The sequence below is a fragment of the Staurois parvus genome, unplaced genomic scaffold (genome assembly GCF_062004578.1).
Source record: "Staurois parvus isolate SC_StPar_1 unplaced genomic scaffold, SC_StPar_1.0 ptg000861l, whole genome shotgun sequence".
Classification (NCBI taxonomy): domain Eukaryota; kingdom Metazoa; phylum Chordata; class Amphibia; order Anura; family Ranidae; genus Staurois; species Staurois parvus.
Window position 1 is genome coordinate 76,714 of NW_028318657.1, and position 17,288 is coordinate 94,001.

The 17,288-nt window shown below is 49.0% G+C and overlaps 2 non-coding genes across 2 annotated transcripts; both read left to right on the forward strand.

Annotated features, from left to right (window-relative positions):
• The first annotated feature begins 263 nt into the window (after positions 1-263).
• Positions 264-335, forward strand: TRNAD-AUC (transfer RNA aspartic acid (anticodon AUC)). The gene has a single exon. It is a non-coding gene; the product is annotated as a tRNA-Asp (tRNA).
• A 10,102-nt stretch (positions 336-10,437) lies between these two features.
• TRNAD-AUC (transfer RNA aspartic acid (anticodon AUC)) lies at positions 10,438-10,509 on the forward strand. The gene has a single exon. It is a non-coding gene; the product is annotated as a tRNA-Asp (tRNA).
• Positions 10,510-17,288: the final 6,779 nt, after the last annotated feature.

The following is a 17,288-nucleotide window of genomic DNA, read 5'->3' on the forward strand; positions in this document are numbered from 1 at the left end:
ACTTAGTACAGGGGCGGGCAGCGGGCTGCTGTGTCTTACCTGGCTCCGTGTCCCAGTCCCAAGACGATCCAGTCCAGGAGGCGCTGCTGGAGGAGGGGTAGAGAGGTCCGCAGGTCCGGTGTCTTCTTTTCCCTGGACGCGATGTGTGGGCGGGATGACATGCCGCCCCTGTAATCTGGCCACACCCTCGGGATCACTGGACAGCCTATGGCCGCTTGTACCTCCCCTGTGCTTGCGTGGTTTTCCTCCCAAACACATACCTTGCGTTGGTGGTGCAGTGGTGAGCATAGCTGCCTATCCAGCAGCTGACCCGGGTTCGATTCCTGGCCAACGCAATTTTCAAGATGGCTGCCTCGCCTGCGAAGTGCTTTTAGTCCCCAGGGAGAGAAGTGCTATACAAATAAAATGTTGAGGATATATTAGCGAAGGAATAAAATTTAAACCAAAACTAATGAAGCAAATGTGTTGTATGATTGTATGTTCTTAAACACTTCTGAATAATTTATTTCTTGCGCAAGGATATTATTTTGTATTCTCATTTTCAGCCAGTAGGTGGAGCACTCGGATCCTTTTCAGGTATTTTTTTCAGCTATCCTTAGCAATGTGGATGAAAAAAAAGCCTGCTGCTTACTGTATACATCGCTCAATAGCTCTCTCTGACACTAGCAGGGGTGGACTGACAACTCATGGGGCCCCCGGGCAATAGGGGATCATGGGGCCCCTGTGTCCTTGCCCAAACTCAAAAAGCCTATGAAAAAAGGTACCAGGGGCATCTCATGGGGCCCCCTACTGACCTCGGGCCCTCGGGCAGTGCCCGAGTTTCCAAATGGTCAGTCCGCCCCTGGTCACTAGTCATTGATGTCATCCTTACACTAACGGCCCCTTCCTGTTCCAACAAGACATTTTGGACAATTTCATGCTCCCAACTTTGTGGGAGGAGTTTGGTGATGGCCCCTCCCTGTTCCAACATGACTGCCCCCCAGTGCACAAAGCAAGGTCCATAAAGACATGGAGGAGCCAGTTTGGGGTGGAGGAACTTGACTGTCCTGCACAGATTCCTGACCTCAACCCCATAGAACACCTTTGGGATGAATTAGAGCGCAGACTGCGAGCCAGGCCTCCTCCCCCGACATCAGTGCCTGACCTGACAAATGTGCTTCTGGAAGAATGGTCCAACCTTCCCATAGACACCCTCCTAAACCTTGTGGACGGCCTTCCCTGAAGAGTTGAAGCTGTTATAGCTGCAAAGGGCGGGGCCAACTCAACATTGAACCCTACGGACTAAGACTGGGGGGCCATTAAAGGTCATGTGTGTGGAAAGGGCGGGGCCAACTCAATATTGAACCCTACGGACTAAGACTGGGGGGCCATTAAAGGTCATGTGCGTGGAAAGGGCGGGGCCAACTCAATATTGAACCCTACGGACTAAGACTGGGGGGCCATTAAAGGTCATGTGTGTGGAAAGGGCGGGGCCAACTCAATATTGAACCCTACGGACTAAGACTGGGGGGCCATTAAAGGTCATGTGCGTGGAAAGGGCGGGGCCAACTCAATATTGAACCCTACGGACTAAGACTGGGGGGCCATTAAAGGTCATGTGCGTGGAAAGGGGCGGGGCCAACTCAATATTGAACCCTATGGACTAAGACTGGGGGGGGCCATTAAAGGTCATGTGCGTGGAAAGGGCGGGGCCAACTCAATATTGAACCCTATGGACTAAGACTGGGGGGGCCATTAAAGGTCATGTGTGTGGAAAGGCCGGCGGCCCAATACTTTTGGCAATATTCGTATGTATTAGGTCCCCACAATCTCTACTACACTTAGGGTGATCAATCAAGAACCTGCGCCCCTTTATATCAGTTGTCCCTAACAGAGTCCCTCCTTATATCAGGAGTTCTTCTCAGAGCTCCACCCTACATCAAGGCTCCTATAAGAGTCCCTCCTTACATCAGGTGTCCTCACCAGAGTGTCCCTTATATAAAATATCCACATCAGAGTGCCCCCTTACATCAATTGTCCACATCAGAGTGCCCCCCTTACATCAATTGTCCACATCAGAGTGCCCCCTTACATCAATTTACCCCCATCAGAGTGCCCCCTTACATCAATTTCCCCCATCAGAGTGCCCCCTTACATCAATTGTCCACATCAGAGTGCCCCCTTACATCAATTGTCCACATCAGAGTGCCCCCTTACATCAATTTATATAGTTCTATAGTTACAGTGTATTTAGATAGGGGAGGGGTTGTATAGTTTTATACAGAGGTGGGGGAGGTGTTCTATAGATACACTTTATAGAGATTGGGGGAGGGGTTGTATAGTTGTTCTGTATACAGATGGGGGAGGAGTTGTATAGTTCTATACAGAGATGGGGGAGGTGTTCTGTATCATCCTATTAGAGGACACTATCTCTGTCGGTGTCTCTGGGAATGTCAGGACCTATAAAGCAGAATTCCCCTCCAGGACACAACATCCGGGGACTCCTCCCCCTCCTGGGTCATGTGGTAATGCTGAGACTAGTAGTTCCTCAGCAGTCCGGTGGGAGGTGTTAGCCCCGCCCCGCCCCTCACTCTGGTCCCGGTTGGGCTCCCTCCTCCTTGCTGAGCCATGATTGGATGTCCGCACACAGCCCCCTCCATTCCCATCCCCCCACTTCCTTGTTTACATAATTATTCACTAACAGGAAAGGTCGGGACAGGAAGTCACGAGACCGGAAGTGACCTCACCATTTGCCCGCAGACATCTTTGTGGAGGGCTGGTGCTGCTTCCTTCGCCTCCAACGTCTCATAAATAGTCATTTAACTCAGTTTGTGGAGTCGGCAGTAATGTGTGTCCCACAGAGGACCCGGCGGGGGAGAATACCAGGGGGCTGGCACTGCTGACCTGGGAAGAGAGGGCGATGGGGAGAGCAGGGCATGTTGGGACATGTAGTCCATACATAGATTCCTCCATAGAGGTGTATGCGGAGAGCGGGGCATGCTGGGACATGTAGTCCATACATAGAGATTCCTCCATAGAGGTGTATGCGGAGAGCCGGGCATGCTGGGACATGTAGTCCATACATAGAGATTCCTCCATAGAGGTTTATGGGGATATAGGGGGCATGCTGGGACATGTAGTCCATACATAGAGATTCCTCCATAGAGGTTTATGGGGATATAGGGGGCATGCTGGGACATGTAGTACATACATAGAGATTCCTCCATAGAGGTTTATGGGGATATAGGGGGCATGCTGGGACATGTAGACAATACACAGAGAGCCCTCCATTGGTCTATGGGGATAGGGGGCATGCTGGGACTACATACAGAGAATACTCCACAGAGGTGTATGGGGGAAAGCGGAGTATACTGGGACATGTAGTCCATATGTACAGAATCCTACATAGAGGTCTATAGGGATAGGGGGCATGCTGGGACATGTAGTCCATACACAGAGAGTCATCCATATGGGGATAGGGGGCATGCTGGGACATGTAGCCCATACACAGAGTCATCCATATAGGTTTATGGTTATAGAGGGCATGCTGGGACATGTAGTCCATACACAGAGAGCCCTCCATGGGGATAGGGGGCATGCTGGGACGTGTAATCCATACACGGAGAGCCCTCCATCGGTCTATGGGGATGGGGGGCATGCTGGGACATGTAGTCCGTACACAGAGAGCCCTCTAGTGTGAAATCTGCACAGAGAAAGATGAAATAATAGGCCGCAGTGTTCACAATAAACATTACAACTAAAAAACAATAAATAAATAAAATGAAATAAATAGATGAACTCTGCTCTGTATACAACATTCTCCTAAATCTGATCATCTTTATTGCATCCAATAGGAAATATTCCAGATATTCCATATATAGTGCTGAGTTCTATAGGATGTCATTATAAGGAATGAATAGGATCCTATCCAGCTCTGCTGATGGTAAAATAAATGTATATAATAATAGGAGGCGCCTTCCTCTACTCACTTCAAGAATCCATTATATAACCAAAATAACCCAGTGATTCCAATAATGTGTCGCTGGCCCTTTAAGATGTTGTTTTTGTAAACACTCTCGCTCGCCCTTCCCTCTCTCTCGCTCGCCCTTTCCCTCTCTCTTGCTCTTTCCCTCTCTCTCTCTCTCGCTCGCCCTTTCCCTCTCTCTCTCACTGTGATCACATGACCAGATTTGACCTTTCCGCGCAGCAGTGCAGAGGCTCTCAGTTTGAGTTTCTTCTTGTCAGAGTCAAGACGCTTTTTTAAAAGCTCCTGATAAGTTCTCATTCTATTGCAAGATATTTAATCTCTATTGATTGGTATTGAGTATCCACTGATACCCTTCAATCAATAGCGATCAGCAAAAGCTCTTTAACAGTTTTTTTTTAAATCTGTTGTACTAATTTAGTGGCAGTTTGCCATCTATTTAAAAATGAGCCAGCAGATCCTCACCGTGTTTCTTACCCTGCTGTTTGCATGGGGAGGAAAAAGATACGTCCCCGACCACTCTTCAGAGATCCCGATACACCTGAATCAGGAGATCAATACAACAGAGCAGCATATGGAAGAATTCATCAAAGGAACGCAAAATGACCCCCCAGAGATACGCGTGCTGGTGAAGGAGGAGAGCAAGTCATCAGAGCAGCAAGTGGAGGAAAAGGTCAGAGAAATGGAAGATGACCCCCCAGAGAGCCACAAGCCAGTGAAGGAGAAGAGCATTAAGTCAATGGAAGAGCAAGTTGAGGAATCGGTCAGAGAAGCTGCAAACGAGCCTCCAGAACCCTCCAGCTGGTTTTCATTACTGACCACCACTGCATACTGGTTTCAGATCATACTCCTGATAAGTGCCATCATTCTGAAATACATCCTGCACAGAAACGACCTGGCCCTGAGAGTAGGACAATATTTGATTTTCCAGAAGCTGATTGAACTCATTCAGGAAGGACTGGGCAACTTCAATTTCCAATGGTCCAGCGATGGGGCGGCCTTAGAGAATGGAGACCCATCCCTGTTTATAAATATTGATGCAGAATATTGCAGGTCAAACGCCTTTCACTGGGTTATCTTAATGCTGCTGTTGCTACTCATAATACTGCTCGTAATGCTGCTGGTGCTGACAGTGTACGTATTGCTGATGATGCTGAATGAGCTGTCGTTTAGCCGATTCTCCCCCGCTAGGCGACTTCGTGCTATTTGGTGTCTTTTCAAACCACGAAAGACAGATAATATCACCCTTCCCAGACCCAGCATCACATCTCCAAGGGGTCCCATACATGTTTATGTACAGGATACGCCACCCGAGCCAACAATCCTGCCATCAGGAGCTAGGAATGCTCACAAACAGACTTCACCACGCAAGCCGAAAAGGAGCCGCCACGTTGCTTGCCATTGTCCCAGTGATAACATCATTCCAACTTCAAGTGCTTCACCCCAGATGAAGAAGCTCAGGAAAAACCGCACGCTCAGACGACTCAGTGCATTTTCGAGTCGTTTCAAACCAAAAAAGACTGATGACGTCACACCGAGTGATAACTTCACCCCGCCGAGTGATGACATCACCAGACCCAGCATCACACCTCCAAGGGGTCCCATACATGTTTATGTACAGGATACGCCACCCGAGCCAACAATCCTGTCATCAGGAGCTAGGAATGCTCACAAACAGACTCCACCACGCAAGTCAAAAAAGCGCCGTCACGTTGCTTGCCAGTGTCCGAGTGATAACATCATTCCAACTTCAAGTGCTTCACCCCAGATGAAGAAGCTCAAGAAAAACCGCATGCTCGGGCGACTTAGTGCATTTTGGAGTCATTTCAAACCAAAAAAGACTGATGACATCACACCGAGTGATAACTTCACCCCGCCGAGTGATGACATCACCAGACCCAGCATTAAACCTCCAAGGGGTACCATACAGGATGCGCCACCCAAGCCAACAATCCTGCCATCAAGTGCTAGAGATGCTTACACAGTCTCAAGACTCAAGACAAAAAGGCGCCGCCATGTTGCCTGCCAGTGTCCGAGAGATAACATCATTCCATCATCAAGTGCTTCACCCGGATGAATAAGCTCAGGAAAAATAGAATGCCTAGTTGACTCCGTGCCTTTTGGCGTCTTTTCAAACAACGGAAAACTGATGACATCACCCCGCCAAGAGATACCTTCACCTCGCTGAGGTGATAACATCACCCTTCCCAGACCTTGCGTCACACCTCCAAGGGGTCCCATACATGTTTATGTACAGGATGCCCCACCCAAGCCAACAATCCTGCCATCGAGTGCTAGGGATGCTTACACACAGACTCCACCACTCAAGCCAAAAAGGCGCCGCCATGTCGCCTGCCAGTGTCTGAGTGATAACATCACCTTACCAAGGAGTGATAACATCACCTTACCAAGGAGTGATAACATCACCTTACCAAGGAGTGATAACATCACCTTAGTGAGGAGTGATAACATCACCTTACCGAGGAGTGAAAACATCACCTTACCGAGGAGTGATAACATCACCTTACCGAGGAGTGATAACATCACCTTACCGAGGAGTGATAACATCACCTTACCGAGGAGTGATAACATCACCTTAGTGAGGAGTGATAACATCACCTTACCGAGGAGTGATAACATCACCTTACCGAGGAGTGATAACATCACCTTAGTGAGGAGTGATAACATCACCTTACCGAGGAGTGATAACATCACCTTACCGAGGAGTGATAACATCACCTTACCGAGGAGTGATAACATCACCTTACCGAGGAGTGATAACATCACCTTACCGAGGAGTGATAACATCACCTTAGTGAGGAGTGATAACATCGCCTTAGTGAGGAGTGATAACATCGCCTTAGTGAGGAGTGATAACATCACCTTACCGAGGAGTGATAACATCACCTTAGTGAGGAGTGATAACATCACCTTACCGAGGAGTGATAACATCACCTTACCGAGGAGTGATAACATCACCTTACCGAGGAGTGATAACATCACCTTAGTGAGGAGTGATAACATCACCTTACCGAGGAGTGATAACATCTCCTTAGTGAGGAGTGATAACATCACCTTACCGAGGAGTGATAACATCTCCTTAGTGAGGAGTGATAACATCTCCTTACCGAGGAGTGATAACATCTCCTTACCGAGGAGTGATAACATCTCCTTACCGAGGAGTGATAACATCTCCTTACCAAGGAGTGATAACATCTCCTTACCAAGGAGTGATAACATCTCCTTAGTGAGGAGTGATAACATCACCTTAGTGAGGAGTGATAACATCACCTTAGTGAGGAGTGATAACATCACCTTAGTGAGGAGTGATAACATCACCTTACCGAGGAGTGATAACATCACCTTACCGAGGAGTGATAACATCACCTTACCGAGGAGTGATAACATCATTCCATCACCAAGAGCTCAGGAAAAACAACTCAGGCAAGTTAAGAATTTTTGGTGTTGTTCAAGGACCAGCTCACTCAATGAATAGACACCTGCCTTTTGACGGAGAACATCTCTTTGGTGCCTCTATAGCAGGGGTCCTCAAACTTTTTAAACAGGGGGCCAGTTCACTGTCCCTCAGACCGTTGGAGGGCCGGACTATAGTTTAAAAAAAAAAAAAAAACTATGAACAAATGCGGCCACAGTACAGGAGATGACCAGAGACTGCGGACATACAACGGCGGCGGGAATACTGGGCCGGCCGCTCCATAAGACGCACAGAAATTTCCCCCCAAGTGTGTCTTATGGAGCAAAATATACGGCAAATGCAGGACACCTTGTTGGGTCAGATCTGTGTACAATGTAAAGAGAGAGAGGGGGGGGGGGGAGATAAGGAGGGGGGGGAGAGAAAGAGGAGGGGGGGAGAGGAGGGGGGAGAGAGTGAAAGAGAGGGGGGGGAGAGGAGGGGGGAGAGAGAGAGAGAGGGGGGAAAGAAAAAGAGAAGAGGGGGGGGAGAGAGTGAGGAGGAGGGGGAGAGAGGGGGGAAAGAGAGAGGCAGGAGATCGATCATCTTTTGCACTTATATAGGGTCCGTGGCCATGATACCCGACATGCAGCGATGGAGTCTCCTCTCTTGCTCCCCCTCTTCATGGTTCGCTCTAGGCTCCGCCCTCCAACCGTGACGGTTGCATGCACTGATCAGAATAGATGGCCGGCTGGCTGCAGAGAGGCCGGGTGATTGGTTCATAAGCCGAGCCCACCTTCCCCTGTTCTAGAATTGCTGATCCCGCCCTCCTGCCTCCCGCCCGAGCCCTGCCGAGCTCTCCCGACCTGCCAAACCCTAGTCCCTTGCCTCGCGGCAGATACGCCCCTGCCCGGCGGGCCGGATAAATGTCCTCGGTGGGCTGCATGTGGCCCGCGTGCCGTAGTTTGAGGACCCCTGCTCTATAGTTTGTGTGAAAAAAAAAAAAGTGTACAATGCAATGTGGTGGGACTGTCCCAGCCGTGTGACCCCCCTGCAGCATGGGGCCGGGTCACAGTTGCAATGCCTATAGGTACGCCCCTGACACATGCCTTGTCTTTGGTGTGGCTGGATCACACCAATGCATTGTGGTAGTGTGCAGGCACCAAAATGAAGTACAGCAGGCTGTACTTTTTCTAGCGTACCGCAGTCACCACATGCTGATAGTCAGAATATACTGATCAGCCCAGCAGCTGATTGGCTGCATGCGCCGATCGAGAAAAAACTTCTAACAAGCCCATTCATGAGATAGATTAACTTTTCATGAGCAAGGACAGCCATAGATGGATTGAAATTCAGCTGGATTCTGAACCAGACGAACTTCAATTCATTTATAGCCAACTTTAGGTCCAATCAAGACAAGGCAAGTGCGGGCGGTGTGCGCTGAAATAAAGTACGGCTGGCCGTGCTCTTTGTCCAGCGCAGCGCAGTCACCTCCCGCTGGCCAATAAAACTTCTTGAAATGTCACTATGTGACACAGAGGCGTAGCTAGGGGGGTACATATGTACACAAGGTACAGGGGCGCATAAATGAGGCTTACAACCAGGGGCGTATTTGCCGCGAGGCAAACAAGGCGTTTGCCTAGGGCCGCACTTTTTGGGGGGGGGGGGGGGGGGCGGCGTGGTGCTGCCGCCCCTCCCAACGGACGGGCAGCGGGCTGCTGTGTCTTACCTGGCTCCGTGTCCCAGTCCCAAGACGATCCAGTCCAGGAGGCGCTGCTGGAGGAGGCGTAGATAGGTCCGCAGGTCCGGTGTCTTCTTTTCCCTGGACGCGATGTGTGGGCGGGATGACATGCCGCCCCTATAATCTGGCCACACACTCGGGATCACTGGACAGCCTATGGCAGCTTGTACCTCCCTCTGCAAGCTCTGCCCTCCTCACTGGTGATTGGGCGCCAGAACTGTAGCTCAGGAAAGGCACACAGGCGGCCAATCACCTGCAAGGAGGCGGAGCTTGGAGAGGAGGAGCCGAGCGGCGGCGCGAAGATCGAGTGAGGGAGCGGCCGGAGCAAGTGAAGAAGACAGCTGACCGGTAAGTGTGCCGTGCAGATGGTGCTGCTGCAACCAGGTATGCTGGCTGTGGATGGGAGAGGGAAGGCAAGGTAAGTGTCAATGGTGTCAGTGGGAGGAATAGTGCCCCATCATTGGTGTCACTGATGTGATTAAACGGGGAGGGGGGCTGGGGAACCAATTTTAAAGTTCGTCCCCGGGCGCAAAATATCCTAGCTACGCCTCTGATGTGACATTTCGATAAAGTTTGTTTACAAAAAGCCAACAGTGCGATTCAATAGCACTGCATTGGGCAGCTATTCCAGCGCAGTCGCACAGCAACTCCATTACAAAACAGATGCCTTGTATCCAGTGTGGCCGATTGACACCACAGCATTGCGGTGATGTACGCAGAAATAAAGTACGGCTGGCCATGCTTCTTCGCAGCACAGTGCAGTCACCTTCCACTGGTCAATAACACCTTATGAAATGTTACTGTGTGACATTTCAATAAAGTTTGTTTAAAAAAAAGAAAAAAGTGAACAAGGCAATATGGTGGGACTGCATTGGGCGGCTATTCTGGCACAGTCCTACCGCAAGACCAGGCAAAATGCTTTGTCTCCAGTGTGGCTGCTAGACACCACGGCATCCGGTGTGGCGGGCCGTACTTGGCATGGGTGGCGGTATGAGAGCCCAGAGGAGGTTCTCCACTAGAAAAGAGGCTCCAATGTGAAAAACCGCGGTATATCAGTAAAAGACCTTACTTTATTAGACACAAAAAATAAAAATTGGGGGGGGGGGGGGGCTGCACAGAAGGTTTTATACCCTCATGCATAGAATGCATGAAAGATGAAAGTAAAAAAAAAAATCTTTGGCTTTAGAACCACTTTAGTGTTTAGCACTTCTGAATTGCAGCACTGGAGTCCTTGATTCAAATCCTGACCAGGACACTACCTGCATGGAGTCTGCATGTTCTCCCTGTGCTTGCGTGGTTTTCCCCCCAAACACATACCTTGCGTTGGTGGTGCAGTGGTGAGCATAGCTGCCTATCCAGCAGCTGACCCGGGTTCGATTCCTGGCCAACGCAATTTTCAAGATGGCTGCCTCGCCTGCGAAGTGCTTTTAGTCCCCAGGGAGAGAAGTGCTATACAAATAAAATGTTGAGGATATATTAGTGAAGAAATAAAATTTAAACCAAAACTAATGAAGCAAATGTGTTGTATGATTGTATGTTCTTAAACACTTCTGAATAATTTATTTCTTGCGCAAGGATATTATTTTGTATTCTCATTTTCAGCCAGTAGGTGGAGCACTCGGATCCTTTTCAGGCATTTTTTTCGGCTATCCTTAGCAATGTGGATGAAAAAAAAGCCTGCTGCTTACTGTATACATCGCTCAATAGCTCTCTCTGACACTAGCAGGGGCGGACTGACAACTCATGGGGCCCCTGGGCAATAGGGGATCATGGGGCCCCTGTGTCCTTGCCCAAACTCAAAAAAGCCTATGAAAGGTACCAGGGGCATCTCATGGGGCCCCCTACTGACCCAAGGCCCTCGGGCAGTGCCCGAGTTTCCAAATGGTCAGTCCACCCCTGGACACTAGTCATTCATGTCATCCTTACACTAATGGCCCCTTCCTGTTCCAACAAGACATTTTGGACAATTTCATGCTCCCAACTTTGTGGGAGGAGTTTGGGGATGGCCCCTACCTGTTCCAACATGACTGCCCCCCAGTGCACAAAGCAAGGTCCATAAAGACATGGAGGAGCCAGTTTGGGGTGGAGGAACTTGACTGTCCTGCACAGAGTCCTGACCTCAACCCCATAGAACACCTTTGGGATGAATTAGAGCGCAGACTGTGAGCCAGGCCCCCTCCCCCGACATCAGTGCCTGACCTGACAAATGTGCTTCTGGAAGAATGGTCCAACCTTCCCATAGACACCCTCCTAAACCTTGTGGACGGCCTTCCCAGAAGAGGTGAAGCTGTTATAGCTGCAAAGGGCAGGGCCAACTCAATATTGAACCCTACGGACTAAGACTGGGGGGGCCATTAAAGGTCATGTGCGTGGAAAGGGCGGGGCCAACTCAATATTGAACCCTACGGACTAAGACTGGGGGGCCATTAAAGGTCATGTGCGTGGAAAGGGCGGGGCCAACTCAATATTGAACCCTACGGACTAAGACTGGGGGGTCATTAAAGGTCATGTGCGTGGAAAGGGCGGGGCCAACTCAATATTGAACCCTACGGACTAAGACTGGGGGGCCATTAAAGGTCATGTGCGTGGAAAGGGCGGGGCCAACTCAATATTGAACCCTATGGACTAAGACTGGGGGGGCCATTAAAGGTCATGTGTGTGGAAAGGCCGGCGGCCCAATACTTTTGGCAATATTCGTATGTATTAGATCCCCACAATCTCTACTACACTTAGGGTGATCAATCAAGAACCTGCGCCCCTTTATATCAGTTGTCCCTAACAGAGTCCCTCCTTATATCAGGAGTTCTTCTCAGAGCTCCACCCTACATCAAGGCTCCTATAAGAGTCCCTCCTTACATCAGGTGTCCTCACGAGAGTGTCCCTTATATAAAATATCCACATCAGAGTGCCCCCTTACATCAATTTCCCCCATCAGGGTGCCCCCTTACATCAATTTCCCCCATCAGAGTGCCCCCTTACATCAATTTCCCCCATCAGAGTGCCCCCTTACATCAATTTATATAGTTCTATAGTTACACTGTATTTAGATAGGGGAGGGGTTGTATAGTTTTATACAGAGGTGGGGGAGGTGTTCTATAGATACACTTTATAGAGATTGGGGGAGGGGTTGTATAGTTGTTCTGTATACAGATGGGGGAGGAGTTGTATAGTTCTATACAGAGATGGGGGAGGTGTTCTGTATCATCCTATTAGAGGACACTATCTCTGTCAGTGTCTCTGGGAATGTCAGGACCTATAAAGCAGAATTCCCCTCCAGGACACAACATCCGGGGACTCCTCCCCCTCCTGGGTCATGTGGTAATGCTGAGACTAGTAGTTCCTCAGCAGTCCGGTGGGAGGTGTTAGCCCCGCCCCTCACTCTGGTCCCGGTTGGGCTCCCTCCTCCTTGCTGAGCCATGATTGGATGTCCGCACACAGCCCCCTCCATTCCCATCCCCCCACTTCCTTGTTTACATAATTATTCACTAACAGGAAAGGCGGGGACAGGAAGTCACGAGACCGGAAGTGACCTCACCATTTGCCCGCAGACATCTTTGTGGAGGGCTGGTGCTGCTTCCTTCGCCTCCAACGTCTCATAAATAGTCATTTAACTCAGTTTGTGGAGTCGGCAGTAATGTGTGTCCCACAGAGAACCCGGCGGGGGAGAATACCAGGGGGCTGGCACTGCTGACCTGGGAAGAGAGGGCGATGGGGAGAGCAGGGCATGTTGGGACATGTAGTCCATACATAGAGATTCCTCCATAGAGGTGTATGCGGAGAGCGGGGCATGCTGGGATATGTAGTCCATACATAGAGATTCCTCCATAGAGGTGTATGCGGAGAGCCGGGCATGCTGGGACATGTAGTCCATACATAGAGATTCCTCCATAGAGGTTTCTGGGGATATAGGGGGCATGCTGGGACATGTAGACAATACACAGAGAGCCCTCCATTGGTCTATGGGGATAGGGGGCATGCTGGGACTACATACAGAGAATCCTCCACAGAGGTGTATGGGGGAAAGCGGAGTATACTGGGACATGTAGTCCATATGTACAGAATCCTACATAGAGGTCTATAGGGATAGGGGGCATGCTGGGACATGTAGTCCATACACAGAGAGTCATCCATATGGGGATAGGGGGCATGCTGGGACATGTAGTCCATACACAGAGAGCCCTCCATGGGGATAGGGGGCATGCTGGGACATGTAATCCATACACAGAGAGCCCTCCATCAGTCTATGGGGATGGGGGGCATGCTGGGACATGTAGTCCGTACACAGAGAGCCCTCTAGTGTGAAATCTGCACAGAGAAAGATGAAATAATAGGCCGCAGTGTTCACAATAAACATTACAACTAAAAAAAATAAATAAATAAAATGAAATAAAAAGATGAACTCTGCTCTGTATACAACATTCTCCTAAATCTGATCATCTTTATTGCATCCAATAGGAAATATTCCAGATATTCCATATATAGTGCTGAGTTCTATAGGATGTCATTATAAGGAATGAATAGGATCCTATCCAGCTCTGCTGATGGTAATATAAATGTATATAATAATAGGAGGCGCCTTCCTCTACTCACTTCAAGAACTCATTATATAACCAAAATAACCCAGTGATTCCAATAATGTGTCGCTGGCCCTTTAAGATGTTGTTTTTGTAAACACTCTCGCTCGCCCTTCCCTCTCTCTCTCTCGCTCGCCCTTTCCCTCTCTCTCGCTCGCCCTTTCCCTCTCTCTCTCTTGCCCTTTCCCTCTCTCTTGCCCTTTCCCTCTCTCTCTCTCGCTCGCCCTTTCCCTCTCTCTCTCACTGTGATCACATGACCAGATTTGACCTTTCCGCGCAGCAGTGCAGAGGCTCTCAGTTTGAGTTTCTTCTTGTCAGAGTCAAGACGCTTTTTTAAAAGCTCCTGATAAGTTCTCATTCTATTACAAGATATTTAATCTCTATTGATTGGTATTGAGTATCCACTGATACCCTTCAATCAATAGCGATCAGCAAAAGCTGTTTAACAGGTTTTTTTTTAAATCTTGTACTAATTTAGTGGCAGTTTGCCATCTATTTAAAAATGAGCCAGCAGATCCTCACCGTGTTTCTTACCCTGCTGTTTGCATGGGGAGGAAAAAGATACGTCCCCGACCACTCTTCAGAGATCCCGATACACCTGAATCAGGAGATCAATACAACAGAGCAGCATATGGAAGAATTCATCAAAGGAACGCAAAATGACCCCCCAGAGATACGCCTGCTGGTGAAGGAGGAGAGCAAGTCATCAGAGCAGCAAGTGGAGGAAAAGGTCAGAGAAATGGAAGATGACCCCCCAGAGAGCCACAAGCCAGTGAAGGAGAAGAGCATTAAGTCAATGGAAGAGCAAGTTGAGGAATCGGTCAGAGAAGCGGCAAACGAGCCTCCAGAACCCTCCAGCTGGTTTTCATTACTGACCACCACTGCATACTGGTTTCAGATCATACTCCTGATAAGTGCCATCATTCTGAAATACATCCTGCACAGAAACGACCTGGCCCTGAGAGTAGGACAATATTTGATTTTCCAGAAGCTGATTGAACTCATTCAGGAAGGACTGGGCAACTTCAATTTCCAATGGTCCAGCCATGGGGCGGCCTTAGAGAATGGAGACCCATCCCTGTTTATAAATATTGATGCAGAATATTGCAGGTCAAACGCCTTTCACTGGGTTATCTTAATGCTGCTGTTGCTACTCATAATACTGCTCGTAATGCTGCTGGTGCTGACAGTGTACGTATTGCTGATGATGCTGAATGAGCTGTCGTTTAGCCCATTCTCCCCCGCTAGGCGACTTCGTGCTATTTGGTGTCTTTTCAAACCACGAAAGACAGATAATATCACCCTTCCCAGACCCAGCATCACACCTCCAAGGGGTCCCATACATGTTTATGTACAGGATACGCCACCCGAGCCAACAATCCTGCCATCAGGAGCTAGGAATGCTCACAAACAGACTTCACCACGCAAGCCGAAAAGGAGCCGCCACGTTGCTTGCCATTGTCCCAGTGATAACATCATTCCAACTTCAAGTGCTTCACCCCGGATGAAGAAGCTCAAGAAAAACCGCATGCTCGGGCGACTTAGTGCATTTTGGAGTCATTTCAAACCAAAAAAGACTGATGACATCACACCGAGTGATAACTTCACCCCGCCGAGTGATGACATCACCAGACCCAGCATCACACCTCCAAGGGGTCCCATACTTGTTTACGTACAGGATACGCCACCCAAGCCAACAATCCTGCCATCAGGAGCTAGGAATGCTCACAAACAGACTCCACCACGCAAGTCAAAAAGGAGCCGCCATGTTGCCTGCCAGTGTCCGAGAGATAACATCATTCCTACATCAAGTGCTTCACCCCGGATGAATAAGATCAGGAAAAAACGCATGCTCAGGCGACTCAGTGCATTTTGGCGTCTTTTCAAACCAAAAAAGATTGATGACATCACACCGAGTGATAACTTCACCCCGCCAAGTGATGACATCACCAGACCCAGCATTAAACCTCCAAGGGGTCCCATACATGTTTATGTAGAGGATGCGCCACCCGAGCCAACAATCCTGCCATCAAGTGCTAGGAATGCTCACACAGTCTCCACCACTCAAGCCAAAAAGGCGCCGCCATGTTGCCTGCCAGTGTCCGAGAGATAACATCTCCTTACCAAGGAGTGATAACATCACCTTACCGAGGAGTGATAACATCGCCTTACCGAGGAGTGATAACATCACCTTACCGAGGAGTGATAACATCACCTTACCGAGGAGTGATAACATCACCTTAGTGAGGAGTGATAACATCACCTTAGTGAGGAGTGATAACATCACCTTAGTGAGGAGTGATAACATCACCTTACCGAGGAGTGATAACATCACCTTACCGAGGAGTGATAACATCACCTTAGTGAGGAGTGATAACATCACCTTACCGAGGAGTGATAACATCACCTTACCGAGGAGTGATAACATCACCTTACCGAGGAGTGATAACATCACCTTAGTGAGGAGTGATAACATCACCTTAGTGAGGAGTGATAACATCACCTTAGTGAGGAGTGATAACATCACCTTACCGAGGAGTGATAACATCACCTTACCGAGGAGTGATAACATCACCTTAGTGAGGAGTGATAACATCACCTTACCGAGGAGTGATAACATCACCTTACCGAGGAGTGATAACATCACCTTAGTGAGGAGTGATAACATCACCTTACCGAGGAGTGATAACATCACCTTACCGAGGAGTGATAACATCACCTTAGTGAGGAGTGATAACATCACCTTACCGAGGAGTGATAACATCACCTTACCGAGGAGTGATAACATCACCTTACCGAGGAGTGATAACATCACCTTAGTGAGGAGTGATAACATCACCTTAGTGAGGAGTGATAACATCACCTTAGTGAGGAGTGATAACATCACCTTAGTGAGGAGTGATAACATCACCTTAGTGAGGAGTGATAACATCACCTTACCGAGGAGTGATAACATCACCTTAGTGAGGAGTGATAACATCACCTTAGTGAGGAGTGATAACATCACCTTACCGAGGAGTGATAACATCACCTTACCAAGGAGTGATAACATCACCTTACCGAGGAGTGATAACATCATTCCATCACCAAGAGCTCAGGAAAAACAACTCAGGCAACTTAAGAATTTTTGGTGTTGTTCAAGGACCAGCTCACTCAATGAATAGACACCTGCCTTTTGACGGAGAACATCTCTTTGGTGCCTCTATAGCAGGGGTCCTCAAACTTTTTAAACAGGGGGCCAGTTCACTGTCCCTCAGACCGTTGGAGGGCCGGACTATAGTTTAAAAAAAAAAAAAACTATGAACAAATGCGGCCACAGTACAGGAGATGACCAGAGACTGCGGACATACAACGGCGGCGGGAATACTGGGCCGGCCGCTCCATAAGACGCACAGAAATTTCCCCCCAAGTGTGTCTTATGGAGCAAAATATACGGCAAATGCAGGACACCTTGTTGGGTCAGATCTGTGTACAATGTAAAGAGAGAGGGGGGGGGGGGGGAGATAAGGAGGGGAGAGAGAGAAAGAGGAGGGGGGGGAGAGGAGGGGGGAGAGAGTGAAAGAGAGGGGGGGGAGAGAGTGAAAGAGAGGGGGGGGA